The sequence below is a fragment of the Hyperolius riggenbachi genome, chromosome 9 (assembly GCF_040937935.1).
Source record: "Hyperolius riggenbachi isolate aHypRig1 chromosome 9, aHypRig1.pri, whole genome shotgun sequence".
In the NCBI taxonomy this organism is placed as follows: Eukaryota; Metazoa; Chordata; class Amphibia; order Anura; family Hyperoliidae; genus Hyperolius; species Hyperolius riggenbachi.
The window spans coordinates 147,740,653-147,766,447 of NC_090654.1; the positions used below are offsets into that span (position 1 = coordinate 147,740,653).

The 25,795-nt window shown below is 46.6% G+C and overlaps 1 protein-coding gene and 1 long non-coding RNA gene across 6 annotated transcripts in view; both read left to right on the forward strand.

The window, feature by feature from the left end:
• Nucleotides 1-25,795, forward strand: part of SUN2 (Sad1 and UNC84 domain containing 2) — a 981,481-nt gene that overhangs the window by 318,735 nt on the left and 636,951 nt on the right. The gene's annotated exons all lie outside the window — the stretch shown is intronic.
• Nucleotides 7,824-25,290, forward strand: LOC137532748 (uncharacterized). The gene is made up of 3 exons (XR_011023979.1): nt 7,824-7,985; nt 8,222-8,273; nt 22,665-25,290. It is a non-coding gene; the product is annotated as an uncharacterized lncRNA (long non-coding RNA).

Sequence of the window (25,795 nt, forward strand, 5' to 3'; positions counted from 1 at the left end):
GGAGAGGAAGTTTGTACGATATTGGCCGCTGGTTTTAACAAGGAAACATGAAAAGAATTAACTCCCCTCATGGATTGAGACAAAGTTACTCGATAGGCAAATGTATTAATCTTCTCGAGAATAGGGTATGGGCTGATATACCTAGGTCCCAGCTTAGCGGAAGGCTGGCACAAAGAGATATTGTAACGATCTGCAGGCGATTTCCAGCCAACGCTCACCACGTGTGCTGAAGCAGGAGGAAATCGCCACAGTCACAGAAGCAAAGTACCCAGTATTAATTTGTAGAGGAGAATTCCAACCAGCAGATGGAGCTGTGGAGTGCAGAGGAATAAACCCTCTGCACAGCCACAGATTCCAGATTGAAATTGCACGACTGAGCAACAAAACAATAACTCCGAAGAAAACAAAGACAGAGACAGACAACATGAATGTCCACCAATCTAGTCGGCACCCCGCGACGGTAGACATATCACGTCAAAGCCGACAAGAGTGAGAAAGCTAATCGCAAGAGAAGTGATTGCTATCAGCAACACAAGACTGAGTAAAGACAGAGCGTGACTGAGTAAGGAAGACACAGCAAAGAACCTGTAAAGATTGTTGTCAGCAACACAGAGTTTTTTCTGATTATGTGGTGATCTGCAGAATCACCAATAATACTAGTATAGCTAGACACAGGACACCCAATGTGATAATGTGTTTGGTGCAACAGTAAACATAGAAGTAATCTCCCGAGGAGCGGGAGATACAGACACTACTGCAGCCAAGGATTCCCTTGAGGGGCAGGTTACCACTGACTGTGCTGAAGATGATCTCCTTATGTGGAGGAGATACAGACTGTACTGCAGCCGAGAATTCCCTGAGGAGCAGGGAACCTTGGATAGAACTGCAGCCAGTGGACCCCTGAGGAGCAGGGACCACTGGCTGGGCTGCAGGCGAGGGAACTGAGTGAAAGAGAGGTATAATAGAACTGCAGCCGAGGATTCCCTAAGGAGCAGGAAATCAGATGGTACTGCAGCCAGTGGACACCTGAGGGGCAGGGACCACTGACTGGGCTGCAAGAGTGGTAACTGGTGAAATGAGAGATGGGATTGGGCTGCAGCCAAGGATTCCCTGAGGAGCAGGGAATCAGGCTGTGCTGCAGCCAAAGATTCCCTGATGGACTGGGAATCAGACTGTACTGCAGCCAGTGGACTCCTGAGGGGTAGAGACCACTGCCTGAGCTGCAAGATGGTCTCCTGAGGAGCAGGTGACCCTCGCAGCTAAGGAACACCTGAAGAGCAAGTGTCACGGACAGTACAGTAAGGCTGATCACCCAAGGGATGAGTGACAGCCAGAAAGGTCAGACAAGCCAGGTTGGCAACACACGGACAGATAAGGTACAGAGACGGAAGACTGATTCGGTATCCGGGTACAGGCAAATGTTGGCAACAGGTTATCAGATAGGCAAAGGTACCGAATCAGTAAGCAGGAGAGTGGTCAGGAAAGCCAGAGATCATAACAGGTAACAGTATATATATATATATATATATATATATATATATATATAAACAGAGAAAAGGTGAAGTTCCAGCACTCAGCTGAGATTGCAACAGGAGGCCGGGCTAGGCTTTGCTGTATTATAAACTGTAAGGAAATAGGTCCCTCTAAACTGCGTGCTCCGGCAGGAATCAGATAGCGTGCTCCGGCAGGAATCAGATAGCGATTTCGTGTGTATGGAGAGAGAAGGCAGGGCCAGCACTGCAGTTAGGGCTCTTTATTGAAGCAAAGACAGACACTTACAGTTGTGTAGCAGCCAGATGTCAAGGCAGGCTAAGTGGGCGCCAGGTCTGTGTCCCCCTGCGGACGTCCATTTCGCGCCAACAGCGCTTGTTCACCGCAATGGGGAGAAGTTGGGGGCGGGCTGCATCGGCGTGGGTTACATACCCACGTCACGGCGGCACTTCCGCCTACGTTAGCCGGCCACGCCCCCAGTTGCTATGTCAACCTGGGACGCCCACTCGCCCTGCAGAAAGGACGGAAAGCGTCCATGTGGCCTGGCAACGAAGGATACACCCACCGGCACGCCCCGCCACGCAGTCCGGCGCCCAGTCTCCCAGCAAAGGGGTGCACAGCAAGAGCTGCTGTTAGTAAACAGCAGCATGCGTGCACATAAAAAGACACTTACTGTATTAGAGGTCAAATTTGAGATAGCCCAATGCAAGGGAGAATGTGGGCAGCGGAGACCGAGGCAGGCGCGCCCGTGGGTGCAGCCCAAGGCGCCAGGTAGATTGAACATAAAAACAACTACCAAAAGGTATATACATTAAAAGCCTACGGAGGGAGGAGAGAGGAGGCGAAAGATAGGCAGGATGAATATGCAGGAAGCGTTAAACGCATAGGAGGACAGAGGCAGCCAAACCAAAGAGGAAAGGTAAAGAAAAATGTGCAGTGTGGTAAAGTTGTGCATGTACGCGTTGCGCCAGCTAATACGTGTCGCCGCGCGGGCATGCAGATAGAATGGAAAAATCTGGAGGGAGAGGGGGGCGGGGGAAAGGCCAGAGTCCGCGCCAAGGAGTAGAATCCCACAAATGTGACAGGCCAGAGGTTTAGGAGAGGTTGATCATAATAAAATATCATCCTAAATTTATTTCTCTAGGAAGCAGGCTAGTTCATTTTTGTCGTTCAGTCCAAGGGGACCAAGTGCATTAGTTTGCATTATCCACCGGGCTTCATGCTGTAGTAGAGTTTGTTCCCTATCTCCTCCTCGGTTTGCAAAGGATACGTTTTCCAGGGCAAAGAATCTAAGGCAGTTGGAGTTTCTCCCATGGCACTGAGCCATATGTACTATTAGCCTAGTGCATTTGTCTTTAGATTTAAGTGAACGAAGGTGTTCTTTAATCCTTGTTTGCATTTCTCGGGTAGTTTGTCCAATGTAATATCTGTTACATGGACATAGTAGACAGTACACTACAAATTTGGATCTGCATGATAGTACGTCTTTAATTTTTACAGGAGTTCCTCCCAAAGTCGGTGTTCCATGTTTCAGGATCTGGTCGCAGATACCACATGTCCCACAGCGGTAATTCCCTGGCCGTTTGAGGGTGTTCAGCCAGTTGGCCGAGTTCGGTTTTCTGTATTCGCTGCTCGTCAGCATGTCACCCAAAGTGGGGGCCCTCCTGAACGTCACCAGGGGGGGCATCGTGGTCACCCCTGTCAGGTGTGGATCGCCCTGTAGGACATGTCAGTTTTTCCGGATGATTCCTTTAATAGTGGTTGCCATGGGTGAATAGTCAAAAGCGAACACTTGTCTGGTATTGGCGTTACGGCCGTCTCGTTGTATGGTATGCTGGCGTCGTCTCCTGATTAACTCACTTCTAGGTCTAGAAAAGGCCCTGCTCTTTGCCTCCTCTAGCAGAGCCAGATCGTAACCTCTGTGCTGTAATCGTGCTTTAAGCTCTTCCGCCTGTTCCAGGTATTTGGAGTCTTCACTGTTATTTCTACGGAGGCGTAGAAATTGCCCGTAAGGATTAGACCTCATCACCCAGGGGGGGTGGAAGCTCTTTCTATGCAGGATTGAATTTGTGGCCGTGTTCTTTCGATAACCCCTGGTTACTAATCGGTCATGTCGAATGACAAGCTCAAGGTCAAGGAAGTTGATATGGTGTAAATCAACCTCTGCTGTGAATTTCATATTGATCTGGTTGTCATTCAGATAGTCGATAAAGAGGGAAAATTCTTGTTCAGTACCTGACCAGAACACCAGGACGTCGTCCACATACCTCGACCATCTCCGCAGGCACCCACGGAACGGATTGGCGCCGCCATGCACGCAAATCTCCTCCCAGCGCGCCAGGAAGAGATTCGCATACGTGCAAGCCACCACCGTTCCCATGGCGGTGCCCGACACCTGCTGATACCACTTCTCTCTGAATAAGAAAGAATTGTGGGTAAGCACGAATCGTAGACAATCGCAGATGTAATCGCAGTGCTCGTCCGTGCGTGTACCACGTCTGAGATACGACTCGACTGCCGCAATGCCGTCTTCATGTGGTATTCTGCTGTACAGGCTGACCACATCAATTGTGGCCAGCCTGTCCCCCGTATGCCAGACAAGGTCGTCGACCCCATCAAGGACGTCGATAGTGTCAGCGAGGTGCGATGGTACCAACGACAGCAGCGGCCTGAGGAGATGGTCGAGGTACTTTGACAGTCTCTCGGTAATCGAACCGATACCGGAGACTATCGGACGTCCCGGTGGTCTGGTCCTGGATTTGTGTATCTTAGGTAGCATGTACCATACTGGGAATCTTGGGTGCTCTGGCAATAACTGTTCCCCCATTTTCTTGGTAAGGAAACCTGCCTCTACCCCCCTACGAAGTAGAGATCGTAGTGCAGATACATATCTCCATGTTGGATTGCTATCCAGTGGTTGATACACTGTTGTATCCAGGAGTTGGCTCATTGCTTCCTCTTCGTACTGCGTTCTGGTCATAAGAACGAGATTACCCCCCTTATCTGCCTGTTTCAGGATCAGGTCCTCCCTTGCTCTTAGCCATTTCAAGGCAGATAGTTCTCCCTGAGTAAGGTTATCAGCCTCTTCTCGATAGACCAAGGCCTTAGTTTCTTTCAGGACAATTCTGTAAAAGCTGTCGATACTGGAGCCTGGGGTGGTTGGAAAGGGTGCAATTGATTTGCAAGGTCTGAAGGGTACATGGTCCTCTGGTAAGGATATGGGGTCTCTAGTTTGTCTTTCGTTCTCCTCTAATAGGTCCAGTAGGGTCTTTAGGATACGGTCCTCTGCATTTTGAGATTCCCTCTCTCGACCAGGGGCGAAGAAACCCAATGGGCCAATAATTGTCTTGGTACTGTCCTGCAGATTCTCCTTGCGTGTAAAAAAGTGTCTAATGTTGAGCTGTCTGATTCCCTTGTAAAGATCAATTTCAAATTGTACAGCATCAAATTTCCTGGTGACGGAATAGTTTAATCCTTTTTGTAGCAGTATATATGTCAATCCTAATCTAGGTGTGAAGTCCTTGGTTTCAACACCTGGGAACTAGTCTAACACATAAACAGTAGCAATGTAGCAATCTCCTAGTCTTAGGTGTGAAGTCCTTGGTTTCATCACCTGGGAACTAGCCTAACACATAAACAGTAGCAAGTCTCACAATACAATAATACTTTTAAGGCTATCAATGGAATCTGACTAAGTGTAAATTCCCAGCTCCGGCTGGTTCTAACACACTGTAAGATCTGACTGGGGTCTGAGCGCTCACACGTAAGCATTCGCAACAGCAGACAACTTGCAACTGACAGGCAAGTCTTATATATATACCCAGAGCGCTCCACAGCGCCACCCCAGTCGCTCAGCCAATCCGGAGCATAGCTGGGATCAGCTAATCGGCATGATCAGCGGACTCCCCTTCTGCTAGCATAAAGGTCCTGTCGCCTGGCGCGCACGTAGCTCTCAATCTGTGTGCACTAGAAGGACCAGACGAACCAGCAGCATGTTGCTGCGTGGCAGAAGCCGCCGGCTGGAACACGGAGATAGCCGCCCTGCCGCTTGCCCACGCGGCGGCATCTCCGCTATTCATTACAAAACCACAATCTGAACGTCAAAGAAAACAACAAACGAACTAGCTAAACGCGGTCCCCGCACGATATGCGCAACAGAGACAAGCGCGTTAACGGTACGGCCACCGCACGATAAGCGCAACAGTGACAAAACGTACCAACCCTAACTAACACATGAACACAAACCATGACGACAGACAAATAACGCGAACGCTTGCTAATCGGTTGCCTCACCCCAGACAACAGCAAGCGTCTGTGCTGGACTAAACAAACTAAAGGAGCAACCAATAGCCACCGCAGCCAAGGTTACACTCCAGGAGACAAACAAGGGAGATCTACCGCCAGGGCGAATGCGATCTAGGAGTGAAACCAAACGATTCACTGTCAGCCACCGCAGGTGCCAGCACAATCGCAAGGACAAGACAAGACAGCACAGGAATACACAGTACAAATAACACAGAACCTGACTGCACTATAGGAAATGCAAAACACACTCCCCAATTATAACTACACTAGAATATTCGCAACAAGATACAAAAAGAGGCTGAGGCTCCAAGGTAAGTTTCCCTAATCAGAAAACTATGTCGAGCAAGGAATTCTGGGAGGAAATGACATTTATACTAGAAACCTACAAAGGAAGCAGATAAGAAATCTGCATGACAAGTGGATGCAAATCAGTCAGCCTTTCAAACTGACAGAAAGGTCTCTTTTCCCTGGACTGCACTATGCAAGCTGCATAGGAAACAACACAGTCCAGGGAATCAAGACCAGCAGAGCGGATTCTGACAGATATTACGTGTAGATACCCAAACAAGATCCCCGGATGAGATTCGGATTCTGCGGATCGATGTTGATCAGCAAAGATTTTTTGTTGAGTGACAGCTTACCGCAGATATAGCTGAACATGAGTCCAAACAGACTGCATGTGTGATACCCAGGTCTCCAATTCTGGAAAGGTAGAAGACGAGGTGGACAAGGAGGAAAATTTGGGAGTCTGGCCAGTGACCACATGAAAATGTGACAACTTCGTGGAAGAGCTGGGGAGGTTGTTAAAAGAGAATTTGGCAAAGGGCAGATACTCACGCCAAGACTCCTGACAGTTGGAGACAAAACACTGGAGATATTGTTCCAATGACTGGTTGGTCCTCTCGGTCTGCCCATTAGTCTCAGGATGAAATCCTGAGGAGAAGGAGAGTGAAATTCCCAAACGGGCGCAGAATGCCCGCCAGAATTGTAAAATGAACTGAACTCCCGTCAGACACGATGTTCTCAGGGATGCCATGTAAATGAAAAATGTGCTCCACAAACAAGCCAGCTAACTCCTTGGCTGAGAGTAACTTATGTGGTGAAATGAAATGCGCCATTTTACTGAAGCGATCCACTACCACCCAAATCACACTATTGCCTTCACAGGGGGCAAATCAACAATAAAATCCATCGATAAGGCTTCTGTGGAATGGGCAAAGGAAGTAGGCTTCTCCTAGGAGCGACCCTCGAAGCCTTATTCCTGGCACAGACACTGCAGGCTCCGACAAATGCTTTACAATCTTTTCTCATATCAGGCCACCAAACGTGTCGTAAAAGTAGTTCCCATGCCTTGGTCTCACCCGGATGCCCTGCCAATTTCGAGTCATGAAATTGTTGAAGGGTCTGCAACCGTAAATGAAGAGGAACATACAATACACCTGGGGGCTTCCTGGGAGGAACCTCCTCCTGGAACGGTGACAAGGAGGCAGAGAGATCAGGGAATTCCTGGGTCTCAGATGCAGCAACTACGCAGAATTTGGGCAAAATCGGATCAGGAGACATTGGTTGGCAGATCTCTGGTTCAAAGCACCTAGACAGAGCATCGGCTTTCACATTCTTGGTATCTGGTCTGTACGTAATAGTGAAATTAAAACGAGAAAAGAACATCCTCAGCGTGCCTGTCTAGGATTGAGTCTCTTAGCTCCCTCGATATACTCCAAGTTCTTAAAGTGAACATCCAGACTAAAAATCTACTCAGCAGCAATGAAAAGAGTGAGTGCTTCTTTAACAGGTTCACAGTATCAGAACTTCATTTTTCTTACCCATGCCCTTATTCTGGGTAGTACTGAAGCTTAGCTCCGCCCTCACTAATGAAAAACGCCCGGGCGTTTTGTTCCCTGATGCAGCAAAGCATCACGGGGTGTCTGACGTTGTTGTTCTGTTCTGCTGGTTGTGTTTTCAGAGCAGCAGCTGATCTCGCGAGAAGAAGAGGAGATCAGCTGCTACGTCACATGCTGTGTGACCAGGAGCCTTGGAGAGCAGCAGAGAGCTTGCTGAGCACATGAAAGTTCGTGGAGATAATCCAAAAGATTTATTATTCTGCATTCAGCAGAGACAGCAGAGGGAGAGTGAGGTCATCTGACCTTGGGAGAGCTGGCTGCACTGCGTGGAGTGGAGTTACAAGTTCGGTGAGTGAGAGATGATTTATCAGTTTGTGTTCAGAGCAGCACGGGACGGGGAGAGTGATCTTATCAGGCTGTGGATTGTAGTTTGTTTGGATTGTAGTTTGTTTACCTTTTGCATTCATTTTCTTTTATGCATGAAAGAGAGAGGAGAGGGGAGATTACCATAGGTAGTGTTTGTTTTCTTTGCAGATCTAATTAGCTAATCTTTAGTCATCTGCTGTTTAACCTTCTGTTTACAGGAAACAGCAATTGGATTGTCAGGGAGTGAAGCTGAAGTTCCTGAGATAACAGGCGAGTAGAACTTACACTTTTTTTATTTTTATTTTTTTTTATTACATGTCTGTAGATGTATGCAGTGTTGATAGTGGATGTAGCATAAAATGTTGACATTTCTGTGGAGAGTATTTCACTTTAGAGAAGAACATAGATATATGAAAAGTTTTATTATAGTTTTTTTTTTTTTTTAGTGTATTGGTTGTGTTTTGGGATGTGGAATTTTATGCGTTTATGGTGTTTGCGATTTGGTACTTTATCGGTATAGGCTGTTTAATAGTAGGTATGCATGATGCTGTTTTCTGTTAAGTTATGTACTAACCTTGTGATGCAGAAATATAGATTTAGTAACCTCTCCCTAATGACGAGCGATCCCCCGATCATCTTCCGCCCGGTGGGTATATACAGGGCCGGCCCTAGACTTTTTACCGCCTGAGTTAAACTTTGGAAAAATCCCCCCCCTTCCCCTGCCACCCGAAGCCTTGGATTGGGGGCCGCTTAGATAAAGGGGATAGCGGGCAGGAAGGGCAAGGAAGGGTAGCGGGTATTGGGCAAACCGGCGGGAAGGGGGGTTGGACCCCTCTCCTGGGTCCCCCTATCTGTACTCCCCCCTCCAGCTCTTAGCCGCTACTAGTAGGAGGCAATGGGTGGGGATGACTCACCTCTTCCGCGTTCCAGCGTGCATTCCCCAGTTGTCACTTCCTGCAATGTCGTCCACTTACAATACAGTGGGCAACATTGCAGTAAATGACGACAGTGGAACGCATGCTGGAACGCGGGTAACAATGGTTAATTTGCATATATTCAGCCGTGGATGCCCTGGGAGACATCTCAAGCTCACTCCAACCTGAATGATCGCAAATTCTTTCTGTTTTAAGAAAGCAAACTTTTGTTTTTCTTGTGAAAGTGACCTTAGAGTGGTTTGTGATAGATATAGATAGAGATCTATCTATCTATCTATATATCTCTATATCGATCAAATCAAGCTTTAGCACTAAATTCAGTGTGCATTTACAAATTTGCATTGTCAATGTCCAGCTGACTCGTGATTGTCCTCTCCCACTACACCCCCCCCCCCTCGTTGTCCGCCCACTGCCCCATCACATGCCTAGCTGCCAGGTGTTTTTCCTCTTACCCCTCGCCCCCGTCCACATGTCCAGTTTACTCAGTGATCGGTCTCTGCCTCTCTTATTATTATTATTTAGCATTTACATAGCGATGACCTCTTCTGCCACACTGTACAGAGTATATACAGGCGTGTCACTAACTGTCCCTCAGAGGAGCTCACAATCTAATCCCTACCATAATCCTATGTCTACATTGTGTTGTGTATGTGTTGCAATTTAGGGGGGAACCAATTAACCTATTGGTATGTTTTTTGGGGTGTGGGAGGAAACCAGAGTGCCCGGAGGAAACCCATGTAGACACAGGGAGAACATATCAACTCCTTGCAGATGTTGACCTGTCTGAGACTCGAACCAGGGACCCAACGCTGCAAGGCAAGAGACACACACACACCCACCCCTTTTGCATGTGCAGCTTTCTGGTGATCTTCCTCTGTCTCTGACCACTTCTCCCCGCTCCACATGTTCAGCGATCTGGTGATCGTATTCAGCTCCCGCATGTCCGGCCTCTGGCCCTCCTTGCATATCCAGCTGCCGGTGATCATCCTCTGCCAGGATGTCTGGCCTCTGTTTCCCCCTTCCTCCTCTCTGCATTTACAGCTACCTGGTGATTGTCCTCTGCATGATGCAGAGGATTTTCACTGGGTAGCTGTACGTGCGTAGCAGATAAAAATGTATGCAGGTTTGACAAAAATTAATAGGCAGCTCAACATGCAAATGGTGTTTGGAAGTAAGCTCACAAGGGCAGGGCTCTCTCCCCCTTTTGTGTCTTGGAAATTATTATACATTTTATTCATCATGTTACTTTTATTACTGTCATTACCACTTCTATATTTTGTATTCTGTATGATTTTTTTTGTATTTTGTCACTAATTATGTATCTTGTATATTAGTGTACACCATTGTCTGTATTATGTACCCCATGTTTGTTCTTACTTTGTACAGCGCCACGGAATATGTTGGCGCTTTATAAATCAATAATAATAAGTCCAGCTACCTATTCATTTTCCTCTCTCCTGCATATTTGACCTGTTCCTTTCTTCCCCACCCCCCACACAGCTGTCCAGTGATCGTTCTCTGCCGCCGCTTGTCTGGTCTCAACCACCCCCTTCGCATGTCTAGCTGCCAGGTGATTGCCCTTTTGCCCTCCAATGTCCACCCTCTACCAGGGCTGTGGAGTCTGAGTCGGAGTCAGGGCAATTTTGGGCACTCGAATTTGGAGTCGTTGATTTCATAAACTGAGTCGGAGTTGGATGATTTTTGTAAAAAAAAATCCACAGCCCTGTTAAGTATTAGACGTCGGAGTCGGGGCCATTTTGGGTACCCGGATTCGGAGTCGTGGCCATAAACTGAGGAGTCTGAGATGGAGTCGGAAGATTTTTGTACCGACTCCACAGCCCTGCCCTCTACCACCCCACGGAGAGTAATGGTGGATTCTTTAGTGACATTGCAGGACTTGATACCTGCAGGGGGACAGTGGAAGCCCCAGACAAGTGGCCCTTTTTGTTGTTTTAAACAACCCCTTTTAAAATGATGCAGAAGATATCAGTGCTATTTAATTAATATGTGAATACATTAGAATTTAAGAATGATAGGTTTTGTGTGCTCCTCTAATGCTGGGCATACACGGGTCGATCCGACGGCCGAGTAGCTGCCAGATCGATTCCTGCCGCATCCCCACTTGTCCGCACGGATCGATTCCCGCTTGTCCCGCCAGCGCTCCTTATCAGCCGCTCGATTCTCTGCCATTGTCTGCCGGCGGGGATCGAGCAGCATGATCGGACCTGCTGAATATTATCAGCTGGCCGCTTCAGCTGCTCGATACTCGGTACAGAAACGTACCGTGTATCCCCAGCATTAGGACTCTCAGTGACTTTACTTTGTAAAGTGCTGCAGATGTTAGCGATATATATATATATATATATATATATATATATATATATATAGATATATATATAGATATAGATATAGACATTACACTGAGTATGGTTGGTTTAGAGTGTGAGTTACTCAGAGGAAATTGATATGACTATGTATTATGTGACATACTTCAGTAGATGTCATTGTTCAGGGCCGGCCTTTGACCTGAGCGACCGGAGCGATCGCTCAGGGCGCCGGGCCGCCGGCTTCCAGGGGGGGGGGGCGCCGCTCTCCTGCCGCCCGGCCGCATATTGTTAATTTATTTGTTCACTTGCGGCGGCCAGCGGCTGCGGGCTCCGGCTTGGTTGCACGACTGGCTCCCTCTGGCTCCGCCCCCTGATGCCGCTGGGGGTGATGGGGGCGAAGACCAGCAACAACTGCTGCAGCCTCTTGGAGGCAGTGTGAGAGTCTCCGCCCCGCGCTGCTGGCCCCATGATAGGATTAGGATGAGGATGGAAGCGTGTCCAGTGGCACAGTGCCAGCCACCCTGCCCTGACCTGGTTGTGTGACAGTCGGTGTGACTGTCCCTCGAGACCTGGGCTGGCCATCTCCCCAACTAAAAGTAAGGCTCCGCTCCTTATCCCCAGGACATATATATATATATATATATATATATATATATATATATATATATATATATATAATAATACTCAGGCTATACCAGATCCCCTTTTAGTTGCTTATAATATACAGCAGCCAGCAGATAAGATTCCCAGCTAAGCTGACCCCGTAAGAGCAAAGCAAAATGTAACGCAGCACAAGTATACACACACACACACACACACACACACACAAAGTGGGGGTCTGCCTATATACATACACACTAAAGGGGGGGGGATCTGCCTACACTAGTAGCCTATATACATTAAGGGGGGGATCTGCCTATAATAGGCAGATCCCCCCCCCCCCTTAGTGTATATAGGCTACTAGTCTTGTATATGTAGGCAGATCTCCCCTTTAGTGTATATATATTAGGCAGATCCCCCTTAGTGTATATATTATATATATACACTATTTAAGTATTTATAGCGCCGACATATTACACATCGCTGTACAGAGTATATATTGTCTTGTCACTAACTGTCACTGTGTGTGGGTGGGTGCGTGCGTGCGTGTGAACAGGATGAATGGGGGGGGGGGCACCAAAATCTGGTTACGCTCAGGGCGCTGTGAAACCTAAGGCCGGCCCTGTCATTGTTATGTAAATACTTTATAAGAATCATAATATGGTAGGACATTTGACTATGACCATGGTAGATTGTAAGCTCTTCTGAGGGACAGTCAGTGACATAAGTATGGACTCTGAAGTGCTGCAGGAGATGTCAATGCTATATAAATATATAATAATAAGGTAGGACATTAGACTATGACTATGGTAGGATTGGATTGTGAAACATTCTGGGGACAGTCAGACATGTCTATGTGGCTGAATAGTGTAATGGTCAAGGGCTCTGCCTTTGACACAGGAGACCTGGGTTTGAGAAAAAAAAAATATATACATTTTTTTTTTTTGGTCTGCACTGTAATGTGCTGCAGAAGATGTCAGTGCTATATAAATATATAATAGTATGGTAGGGCATTAGAAAATGACTATGGTAGGATTAGATTGTGAGCTTCTCTAAGGACAGTCAGTGACATGACTATGTACTCTGTAAAGTGTTGCAGAAGATGTCAGTGCTATATAAGTACATATTAATAGTATGGTAGGACCTTAGACTATAGGATCGATTTTTTTTTTTATTTTTTTTTTTTTTTAATTAAATGTAGTACACTAGAGCAGCACAATTTGAATAAACTTACACTTCCTAATGTCAGCAGTGTGACGGTTGCGCTTCAAGCAGTGTAGCGTGCACTCCTTAGTAACGACCGCTTGTTGTGAAGTCCTGCGCGATACTTACATCAGCTTCTACTTTAAATACTCTATAGTGGTAGTCACTATTGCACGGTACTACAAAATGATTGGCCCGTTGCTACAGAGTACACGCTTCAATGCCTGTAGTACGCATAGCATGCTGGCTGTGTAATTAAGTTGCTCTGCTAACAATAGGGTGCGTAAGTTCATTTGACATTGTACTGCTGTAGCAGTATGACTGTCGTATGATTGCAGTAGATTTAAATTGCAATCTCCTCGGCGGACGGTTAGTGACATGACTGTGTACTCTGTAATGTGCTTTAGAGGATGCCAATGCTATATAAATATATTATATTAATAAGGTAGGACTTTAGGATATGACAGGGTTACATGAGGGGCACCAAATAGAACTTAATTTTTGAATAGAAGTTAGGTGGTCACATTCAGCCTGGTGGTGGATGCATGTAAAATAACCAGCAATGCAGGTGTAAGGGGCCCATACACCTAATGATTTTCCCGCCGATATACAGCCGTTTTGATCACAGTGGTCGAAACGGCTGTGAAATCGCCGTGCACACCGCTGACAGAACGATCGATTTCCATCCGAAATCGATCGTTTCCGTCGATTCCCGTCGACCCATCCGTGCGGAAGTTTTTTCTCGGTCGCCGGCGGGTCGGGAGTGCGTCGATAGCGGCGTTTGAATGCCCGACGACCGAAGCAATGCAGCGGGTATGCATTACCTGCTCCGCTGGCACGAGTCCCGCTGTCACTGCTGTCTTCTCCGCTCTGGTCCGGTCTGGTCTCCGGCATGCTCCACTTCATCCTGCCCGGCAGGAAGTTTAAATTGTAGAGGGCGCTCTACTGTTAAAACTTCCTGCCGGGCAGGAAGAAGTGAAGCATGCCGGAGACCAGACCGGACCAGAGCGGAGAAGACAGCAGTGACAGCGGGAGTCGCGCCGGCGGAGCTGGTAATGTATGGGGGGGGGGGGGGGCAGCGGCAGCACCACCACCACCACAGATTGTGAACGGTTTCAGGCTGAAATCGGTTCACAATTTGTTTGCAGTAAAGGTGGCCATATAATCCCTCTCTGATCAGATTCGATCAGAGAGGGATCTATCTGTTGGTCGAATCTGATGGCAAATCGGCCAGTGTATGACCACCTTTAGGGTGGATGATTAGTCCCAGGACTATACCATTAGAACATAGGGGGTGGAGCTTCAACAATAGAACTTTGGCCGGGCAGCACATGCAATGGAAGACAGGCGGGGGGGAGTGTATGAGAGCTCAGAAGCAACACTAACAATGCTTACCGATATGGCCCATACTCACGGGCAACTTTTTTGGCCTGTCGCCAGCACACGTGAGCGTGTGCGCGACAGGCCGGCGACAGCTCGTCGCCAGGTCCCTCCGCATACACACGGCAGAGGGACCTAGCAACTGATGCGGCGGAAGCTGTCGCTGTTGCTCCACCCCCGCCGGAAGCCCAATGTATTCCTATCTTGTTGCTGTCGCTAGTTCGCATACTCACACGGACTAGCGACAGTTGCGGCGGCAACTGTCGCCAGGCGATTGAGCGGTTCAATCGCCTGGCGACATCAGCGACGAGCGACAGTTAGGGGTGCGCGCCCATGCAACGCCGCATACTCACGGGCAACTTTGTACTGGTTGAACTCGATGGACGTATGTCTTTTTTCAACCAAAATAACTATGTAACTATGTAACCTGTTGCCGCAACACGCGTGCGCCGCGTGTTGCGGCGACAATTGTAGCCCGTGAGTATGGGCCATTAGGCTGATATGAATTGCTGTTGTTGTTGAACCTGGCTTGCTTTCTGTTGCACCAACTTCCACTGCCTGTCTTTGAATTCAGCCACACAGCCACTGATGCAATGGAAAGACAGGCGGGGGGAGTGTATGAGAGCACAGAAGCAACCAGGGCTGTGGAGTCGTTGAGTCGGAGCAATTTTGGGTGCCTGGAGTCGGAGTTGGGAAAAAATGCACCGACTCCTAATGAATTTGTAACTGTAATTAAAATAGAAAATATGATAAAATGTTCTATTTCTCAGATAATAGTCATCATAAATAATTTATATATACAGTAATAGCTGTGCTCAGTCCACAAAAATGAAATAAACCAATCAAAATTAGTTACTTGTGCTGCTTCAATAAAGCAGTCCCCATATTTTTAAAGTCAGATATACATATCTGATTGTGACTGTACAGTATATATGATGTGTACACAGGAATCTCTTATATATACTAAATAACGTCTATGCTGTGAGGATAAAGCCTGATGTGTAGCCGTGTCACTAATAGAGATGGTCAATGAGATGGAAATAATTCTGCATTGATGCTGGTTTATGCAAATGAATGCACTCTCTTTGCTCATGAATTCAAATAATTTGATATGTTGTTAAAAAATTGGTTTGGTGACTACAAATTAAAGGGTACCTGAGAAGGATGAAAAGAAAAGTGTTATACATACCTGGGGCTTCTTCCAACCCCCTTCAGGCTAATCAGTCCCTCGCTGTCCTCCTTCACCACCTGGAACTTCTGCTATGAGTCCTGGTAACTCAGCCAGTCAGAGCAGTCTGGCTATGTGCCGCTTCCACAGCCAGGAGGATTCTGCACCTGCGCAATAGTGCTGCGCAGGTGTACTACGCTTCCGGCGGCGGAGTGTGTGCATGCGCACTACACCAGACTGGCTTAAGTACCTGGACTCATAGCAGAAGATCCAGGTGGTGGAGGAGGACAACGAGGGACTGATTATCCTGAAGGCGGCTGGAGGAAGCCCCAGGTATGTATAAAACTTTAATTTCATCTGTCTCAGGTTTACTTTGTTACACAGTAGTACTATACTCTACATATGCACTCCCCACAGAGCTGCAGGGAATCCACTGAGAATGTTGTGCACATTGAACACAGAGGTGTTGTCTATCACCCATAAACCTGGTTCAGATTGTGCACGAAGAATGTGTAATAGAGGAAGAATCTCCTCATTCCCCTGCAGAGTACCTGCACATCATTCTTACATGTACCACAGTTACATTGCCTAGGTCCTGATAGATGTTCTTTGTTCCAGTTTTTACCTTTTACAAGTACTCTTACCAAGGACTAGTTTTAGTCTAAAGGGAATAAATATAGTAGTCTACATATCCTTCTCACTTCAGTTGTCTTGTAAAATTCCTAAGCGTTGGCAGTTAAGAGACGAATTTCACGTTACATACTGTTAATCAACAAAATTGTAATATGCAAATTAGAGGAGTCGGTGGAATCCTAAACTGAGGAGTCTGAGTTGGTGGATTTTTGGACCGACTCCACAGCCCTGGAAGCAACACTAACAATGCTTACTATTAGGCTGATATGAATTGCTATTGTTGTAGAACCTGACTTGCTTTCTGTTGCACCAACTTCCACAGCCTGTCTGTCTTTGAATTCAGCTACACAGCCACCGATGCACCATTAATAAAAAGGGGAGGGGAGTGCCAGGGGGAGTAGGTTTTCTATGCTTCCTGGCTGGCTGAGCTGAAGTAATCATAAAAGCTGCTCCGTTCCACACATTATCCAAGGTTCTCTCTTTTTTTCCTACTCTGAGCAGAGACTTATATCTCTCTTCCCCCACCCCTACCCGTCTTTTTGTACACATAGATTTGCTCCGCTGCCCAGCCCGGCTATTTTCTCTTCACTCACTGCACTGGGCTTGTGGACTAGGCTGGTGTGGAAGCAGCGCATTGGCTGGTGGATTAATTCCCAAGGTGACATAAGTACAATTAAAGTAGTGAATGCACTGAGCGCCCTTACATGAGTACACTTGCGGCCATTAGAGTTGGGCCGAACCTCCGATTTTAGGTTCGCGAACCGGGTTCGCGAACTTCCGCGTAAGGTTCGGTTCGCGTAAAAGTTCGCGAACCGCAATAGATTTCAATGGGGATGCGAACTTTGGAAAAAAAAAATTATGCTGGCCACAAAAGTGATGGAAAAGATGTTTCAAGGGGTCTAACACCTGGACCCCCAGGTGGAGGAGTGGGATACATGCCAAAAGTTCCCGGGAATAATCTGGATTTGACGCAAAGCAGCGTTTTAAGGGCAGAAATCACATTGAATGCTAAATGACAGGCCTAAAGTGCTTTAAAACATCTTGCATGTGTATACATCAATCAGGTAGTGTAATTAAGGTACTGCTTCACACTGACACACCAAACTCACCGTGTAACGCACCGCAAACAGCTGTTTGTGTAGTGACGGCCGTGCTGGACTGGTGCGCACCATGGCGAGAACAGGTATGCAGTGGCGGGTTCACTGAACAGAACAGGTATGCAGTGGCGGGTTCACTGAACAGAACAGGTATGCAGTGGCGGGTTCACTGAACAGAACAGGTATGCAGTGGCGGGTTCACTGAACAGAACAGGTATGCAGTGGCGGGTTCTCTGAACAGAACAGGTATACAGTGGCGGGTTCACAGAACAGGTATGCAGTGGCAGGTTCACTGAACAGGTATACAGTGGTGGGTTCACTGAACAGGTATGCAGTGGTGGGTTCACAGTACAGGTATGCAGTGGTGGGTTCACAGAACAGGTATGCAGTGGCAGGTTCACTGAACAGGTATGCAGTGGTGGGTTCCCTGAACAGGTATGCAGTGGTGGGTTCACAGTACAGGTATGCAGTGGTGGGTTCACAGAACAGGTATGCAGTGGCAGGTTCACTGAACAGGTATGCAGTGGTGGGTTCACAGAACAGGTATGCAGTGGCAGGTTCACTGAACAGGTATGCAGTGGTGGGTTCACTGAACAGGTATGCAGTGGTGGGTTCACTGAACAGGTATGCAGTGGTGGGTTAACTGAACAGGTATGCAGTGGTGGGTTCACAGTACAGGTATGCAGTGGTGGGTTCACAGTACAGGTATGCAACAGAACAGGTATGCAGCCAGGAACAAGCTAAGCCTAACTAATCTTTCCCTATGAGAGACAGTCTGCAGCAGCTCGCCCTACTCTCACTAACGCAGGCACACAAGTGAGCCTAATGGCTGCCGCTGCCTGCCTTTTATTAGGGGGGGAGTGGCTCCAGGGGCTAGTGTAGCCTAATTGGCTACACTGGGCCTGCTGACTGTGATGTAGAGGGTCAAAGTTGACCCTCATGGTGCATTATGGGGCGAACCGAACTTCCGCAAAAGTTCGCCTGCGGGACGCGAACGCGAACCACTGAAGTTCGCATGGAACCGTTCGCAGGCGAACCGTTCGGCCCAACTCTAGCGGCCATATGTATTACCACAAATCTTCCAAAAAACTCAGGGATCCAGCACGGTTTGACCAGGACTACTCGACAAGGCTTCCAATTTTTTTAGGTAACGCTTTCCAATGTATACGCAGTAATGACTTTCCAATTGGGCTGTAATCTGCTAAACTGTGTCAAGTCGCCTGTGAAGTAGAGCGACCTGATTGAGTTTGGCTATTTCTTTTTTTTTTGTCAGATTTGAAAGTTGCTATTGCGTTTGCGATGTGTTATGGTAGGTGAATTTTTCAGTTGCTGGTTTTCAGGTTTTGCTAGTTCTGGTTCTTGGGTGAGGGGAAGCCTCATTAGGATTCAAAGCCTTCTCTCTTTCTAGGGATTTTTTTTTTCTGTTACATACGCACTTCAGAGGTGTTTCTAGTTTCCTGGGAGATCTGGGGCACCCCTGGGCAGCATGAGGGAAAATGGGTGTGGTCATAGGTTGGGTCAAATGGATATGACCTTAGCAGCGGTTTAAATTTAAATATATTCGATAGGCAGTGTTTCACATAAATAAACCCCATACCTGTAGGGCCGGATTTATACTTTTTACTGCCCAAGGGCAGCTGTCACCAACCGCCCCTCAGCTAACCGTGTTCTCACCAACTACCCCTGCCGCACACAAACCTTTTCCCACAATAAAACCAGCAGTTTTCTGGATAAAATATATTGCTACCTGGTAGGCTGTGGTAGTAACGGATAATTCCATCAAATTACATACCTCCCACAGAAGCACTAGAGAAAGCGGCACCCTTTACTATAAGGCACACTGCCTGTACTACAGCGTAGCCCTCTATGTATCCCACAGGAAACTTACAGGATGTGCTACAGCCATCTTTGTCCCTCACATCCATACGACAAGTACATTGCACAAGTCAGTAATCAGCGCATGTGCATTATGCAGTGTAGAGAGGAGAAATTGGCCAGAGCTGAGTTTGTAAGCTACCTGTTGAGGAGGACATAGGTTGTTGCACCCCTGTGTGGGCCATATAGCAAACAGTAAAAGGTGCAGCTTTCTCTAGTGCTATGTTGGAGTTGAGGCATTAGTTAGAATGATCAAACTTTACTTTCAGCCTCCTGGGGACATTATATTGTAGTAAGGGAGAATGTACTCTCCCAAAAGTGCCAAAGAAAAAAACATCCATATGGTGTGGAAATAAATCTAATAGTCCAGACACCATTACAATCAGAAATACTTACCTGAATGAACAGTCCCAGTAAAAAAAAAAAAAAACCTATACAAAGTGGACAGGTGTGTTTTATAAATGCAGGATATTGGTGGAGTGTGAAGATACTTAACAATAATATGTCCACACCACATCACAGGGTATGCATATCACTACATGAACTAACCAGCCCATATAGTCAACACAAAAGATATATTGCATGAAGTCAGTGAAAACCATACGCTGAAAGGCTGAGCTTCCTCCCCACGCTGGATCAGGAGTGTCAGCCCCAGCGCCCCGCTATCAGCTACAGGACCTCTGACCTCATTTGCCAAGGGAAGAGATATGCAGGCTGCCGAGGGGAGACACATGGAGAAGGCACAGGGCGACGCAGGCAGCAGCATAGTGTCTTGTTACATGCAGATGAAAGCTGAAGATCGTCAGCAGACAGTACACAGATTTCTCTTCTTTATAGTTCACATCGGAACCCAGGCGTCATATCATGACTTCAAATCTGTGATGTGCACAAGTAGATAGTTTGTAAAGAGGGCAGAGATGGAGGCATAACAGGTTAGGCTGCAATCAGCATACAGCCGCTGCCTGTTGTTGCTGTAGCGATGCTTCAGTCTCTCTGTCCATGTGTTTAGCCGCCCGTTGCACTGCCTGCACGTAAGCACACAGGCTTCAGCGTGCACAGAAAACAGGCATTTGTTGCTGAACCGGGCTGAGCGCCCTTGTCACTGTCAGTGTGAGGAATGATGTGGACTGCTCTTCACCTGCCCCTGTTGAGTTCAGGTGCCCTAGGCACAGGCTTTGGGGGCATTCCCAGAAATCTGGCCCTGCTCACCTGGCTTCTGTCTTTTCGGCTGGCTGGCCTGTGTGCTGTACTCGGCTGGCGGTTATGCTAGGATTTCTGGTGGTGATGTTGTGCTGCCTGGCTGGTGGTTATGCTGTGCCTGCCTGGCTTTGATGGGTGCTGGGCCTGGGGCTTTGCTAGGTTATTTGCTGGGGGTTTCACTGAGGTAAGGGCATTTTTGCTGGGCTGGGGGTTTTATTAGGCTTTGATGAGCTGTGAGTTTTGTTTGGCTGTATGCTTTGCTGGGCTGGTGCCCGGAGGATTTGATTTGTTGGGGGCATTGTTAACCTGAGGGGTTTGCTTTGCTGGGCTATGGCCCTGGGGCTTTGCTTTTCTGGGCTGGGGGCTTTGCAGGGGTGAGGGGTTTTGCGTTGCTTGGCCCCGGGGGCTCTGATTTGTTTGGGCTTCGTTGGCTTGGATGGGGGTTTGCTTTACTTGTATGGGCCCAGGGGCTTTGCTTCAGCATAGGTACCTAGGTATAGAGGCCTTCAGTATCGATAGCTAGGTAAAGGGGTCTTCAGTATAGGTAGGTATGTATAGGGGCCTTCAGTATAGGTAGGTAGGTATAAGGGCCTTTAGTTCATTATAGGTAGTAGGTATGGTGCCTTTAGTAAAGGTAGGTAGGTATAGGGGCCTTCAGTATAGGTAGACGGGTATGGGGACCTCATTATAGGTAGGTAGGCATGGGGCCTTCAGAATGGTAGGTATGGTGTCCTCAATATAGGTAGGTATGGTGTCCTCTGTATAGGTATGGAGTCCTCAGTATAGTAAGGTATGGGGTCCTAGTATAGGTAGGTAGGTTTGCTGCCTTCAGTATAGGTAGATGGGTATGGGGTCCTCATTATAGGTAGGTAGGTATGGGGCCTTCAGTATAGGTAGGTAGGTTGGTATGGGGTACTCAGTATAGGTAGGTATGGTGCCTTCAGTATAGGTAGGTCAGTATAGGGGCATTCAGTATAGGTAGATGGGTATGGGGTCTTCAGTATAGATAGGTAGGTATAGGGGCTTTTAGTGTAGGTATGGGGCCTTCAGTATAGGTAGGTAGGTATGGGGCCTTCAGTATAGGTAGGTAGGTATGGGGCCTTCAGTGTAGTTAGTTAGGTATGGGGCTTGTAGTGTAGGTATGGGGCTTTCAGTATAGGTAGTTAGATATAGGGGCTGCCCCCAAGCTTGTCTCCCCATAATTCTACAAACTGCGACGTATATATTCCTCGATTCCAGCTTCGTGTCAGGAGTGCACAGCCACAGACCTCTCTCTCCCTCCTGGCTTTTTTCCCAGTGCTCAGTTTATATTAATGACACTATCAGCGTCATAAGCAGAAGCCGCTCACTAGGTGAACAACAGAAGTGAGAGGCCTGTGGCTGTGCGCTCCACGTTGGAATCAAGAAATAGTTAAGCCGCTGCTTGTAGATGTTTGGGAGGACTGGACGAGCGGTGGACGGAGTTGCCACGATCTGAGGTTTGGACATTGGATACGTGGCAACATGTCAACAGGTCCGGGAGTGGTACCCCAGGTCTTACCTCCTATTGACGCCATTGATGCACTGTAAAGTAATATGTAACATGTTTTTATACTTGGTGCTTACTACAACCCCATGAGGTCTGATGGTTTCCTCGTTGTCTAACTCTTTCACTCCTTTCTGCAGCTATCTGGCCTGCTAATCTTGTCAATCGTCACTATTTAGTACATCTTTAGTCGCACACAGACTTCCTTTCACATTATTGTGAGTGGGAGCTTTCTTCGCCTTTGCAGCGTTTATTTGTCTATGGTGAAATAAAAGAACATGTATAAGTATGTATGTAGCAATTGTATGTTGAAAACTTCAAAGATATTGTAATTATGTGATGGTTTTAAAATCATGATCTGAGAACTCTTAAAGAACAGTGTATGTAATTGCGATTGGGTGTATCTGTGCGTGTGGCTGGGTGTGTGTCTGTGCTTGCGCATGTGGCTGTGTAAGCACATGTGGTTTGGTGCTTTTTGCTCTGTGTGTATGTGTGTGTGTGGTTGTGTGTGTATGTATGAGTGTGTGCCCATGTTTCTGGTTGTGTTTGTCAGATTGAGAATGTTGTCATTTTATGTTTTGGGAATATTACATTTTTGTGAAGGTTTTGCATTTTGACTGTGGTTGACAGTATTGGTAAACACTCTGTGAGTAATGCTAGAATTTTCTAATTATATGTCAAATAAATTTTAAATTAAATTTTTTTTCTTTCTCTCTAGGAAAATGCCTCGTTGCTTTTATCAGAAGTGTCCCAATGAAACAGACCAGAAATTTCGGTTTTCTGACGTTTCTCTCCATAGATTTCAACACAATCCTGAAAAAATAGCAAAATGGTTGAGTAATGCACGAATGAGTGAGGAACTGGTTCCCCATTTCACTAAAATGATAATGGAAGATCATGACGGAAATAAGTTTTTAGGATTTGTTCCGACCATTTTACACTTGTAAACACAATGTTTTATTGACAGAGGGTCTGTGACATATTTAAATGAAGGTGTAGAACCAACTATATTTGAGGAATTGGATATAGAGGAAGACAAGTAATTTGACAAGTGGTACAGACGAGTTAATAAAAAACCCAGAAGTTAAAAAAAAACAACAACAATCCTACAAGTATGACAGCTTGCCATTGTGATTGTCATAAAAAAATTAACGAGAGGTAGGTGTTCAGGTAGAGCCAGAGGTAATTATTTTGCAAGTGCCAGAGGTAATTACTTTGCAAGAGCCAGAGGTAATTGTTCAAGAAGAGCCAGAGGTAATTGTTCAAGAAGAGCCAGAGGTAATTGTTCAAGAAGTGCCAGAGGTAGGCATTCAGGTAGAGCCAGAGGTAGGCATTCAGGTACAGGCAGATGTGATTTATCCAACACATTTGCTGCAAATGTCTTTATGGACCATGCCTACTTACAGACAAATAAAAAATTGTCAGGTAAGTACATTTTACCACTCGCCTCCATTGGACTTTTGCCTACCCCCACATACTATTTTGCAGGCAAAATCTTCTCCTGTTATTGTATCCCAAGGATTAATATCAGCAAGTTCATCTGTAGATTCACCAATAATTAGAGTAAATATGATAGAGATGACTCATACGAATTGGTTGAATCTGAACAAACAGAGGACGGCACAATTTTTGACCGGGATGAGACTACTCCTAAACCCGGACCTAGTGTGACTTTTGAAGAAAAATTGGTAAGGGAGTCGAAGTATATTGTGTTTTTCTTCTTGCCTTGACTATTTTGTTTCAGCTTAGTTGTCCTTATCCAGGCTGTTTTGAGAGAATTTATGGTTTGTAAAACATCCTCTTTCTTTGGTCGTTCCACTGCTGCAATGTTTTGTGGAGTATCTTTATTTTTAGATGTCCAGGAAGAATCCAGAGGTCCATTAAGAAACCTCAGGGCATCTCTTACCATAGGAAAAACATGGTCTGTTGACATTGCTTCCTTTTTTGGTTGGGCAACCCACTTTTTCTGTGATTTTGGAAATACAAGGCTAGTTTGAACTGTTCCAACGGGTTGACAGCCTGCTCTGGAAACCGTTACTGTTTTAAGAGGTCTGTCAACATTTAAATTGTGGGTCATTGCTGCCACTTTGGTACGGGCCTCCATTGAATCCATAAAAAAATGAAGACGTTTCTGCCGATACTTCAACATCATACTGTGGTAGGTCTCCAGAGAGCCAGTTTGGCAATACAATGTCAGGTGTGGAATGTCTTTTTTGCAACTTTGGGCTCCGAATTATTTCTGCCAGAACTTCATATGAGGGACTATTAACCATCAACCAGGGTTTCTTGCTTTCATCACCAAGGATTGGGGGATGTTCACATGCCATTTCTACGCCATCTTCGTTCCAGACATGCTCGTTGCACACGTGGTGTAGTAATGAAAGCAACTTGTTCTGCGCTTCCTCGACAAGTTCTACTACACCAGTAGAAATGTGTAATAATGGATGAAATCCAAGGTCTTAACATCCTGTACTTTGATTTGGAACTTGTCTGTACAAGTTGCATTTTAATGGGCTTCACAAAATGCCATAAGTCAAACTGATGACTTAAATCCGTGTACTCAGTTGCCATCATTTTCAAGATGCTAGTATGTCTGTCTGTTCCTACAATTCTAACATCTGATCTGCTCCGCACTCGATCAAGACAGACCTTGAAAGCAAGTTTTTCCATATTTGCTGAAGAGGTAGTCTGCGTCACCTGTACTAGCTCAAAATCTACAATTTGTTTACTTCTGGCATCCATGAACGAATAGTTACAATATTTGGCTGAAAAGCCAGGGGAGTCACACTGTCCATCCCCAACCAAATAAAGAGGTTTATTACGAATCTCATCAAGTACCTGATTTTGGTGTGATCCCGAATTACTATGAATTGCAGGAAAAACAAATCTCTGCTGGTACCCATGAAAAGTTGAGGAAGCCAAAAATTGTATGGAGGCAGACTGAAACATCTCCTGGACTTTAGTAAAACTTGACCCGCTGATCACTATTGCGGAGGCCAAGATTACATTTCCTGCTGAAATCTTTTTTTACCCTGGGTTGACTTTCCCAAAGTTTTAATGTATGTCCATCAAAACAGGTGGAAAAAACTATCAAAAGTGTTCCAATTTTTTTTTTTTTTTTAGCAACTCAGAAAAGTAGATTCCCAACTATTTAAATACAAAAGTCAATTTTTTTTTTCAATATTCTGGTAATGGTTTTACAATACAAATAAACTAATCCTGGTGCATCCATGTTCAAGGAGTGTTTTGTACACGTTCTCCAAATGGTGTCTTCTTTTAGTCCCAATTGCCCAAAAAAATGTGGATCTGGGAAAAAAACGGCACCATGCAACTTATATCAAGAAATTTACATCTTTATTCATGTTAAAGGAAAGGTTCAGGGAGGGTGGGTAAAAAATAAAAATCAATTTCCACTTACCTGGGACTTCCTCCAGCCCGTGGCAGGCAGGAGGTGCCCTCGCCGCCGCTCCGCAGGCTCCCGGTGGCCGACCCGACCTGGCCAGGCCGGCTGCCAGGTCGGGCTCTTCTGCGCTCCAACGCAGGGACGCAGAAGTTCTGGGCCTTGGAGCGCAGAAGAGCCCGACCTGGCAGCCGGCCTGGCCAGGTCGGGTCGGCCACCGGAGACCACCGGGAGCCTGCGGAGCGGCGGCGAGGGCACCTCCTGCCTGCCACGGGCTGGAGGAAGCCCCAGGTAAGTGGAAATTGATTTTTATTTTTTACCCACCCTCCCTGAACCTTCCCTTTAAAGAGTAACTGTCAGGCTGCAGAAGCTAATTTAAACCTCTATTCTCCTGTGTTAAACAGTTTAGAAGGAAGCCCAAAAGCAATTAGTGAAGATAAAAATCTCAG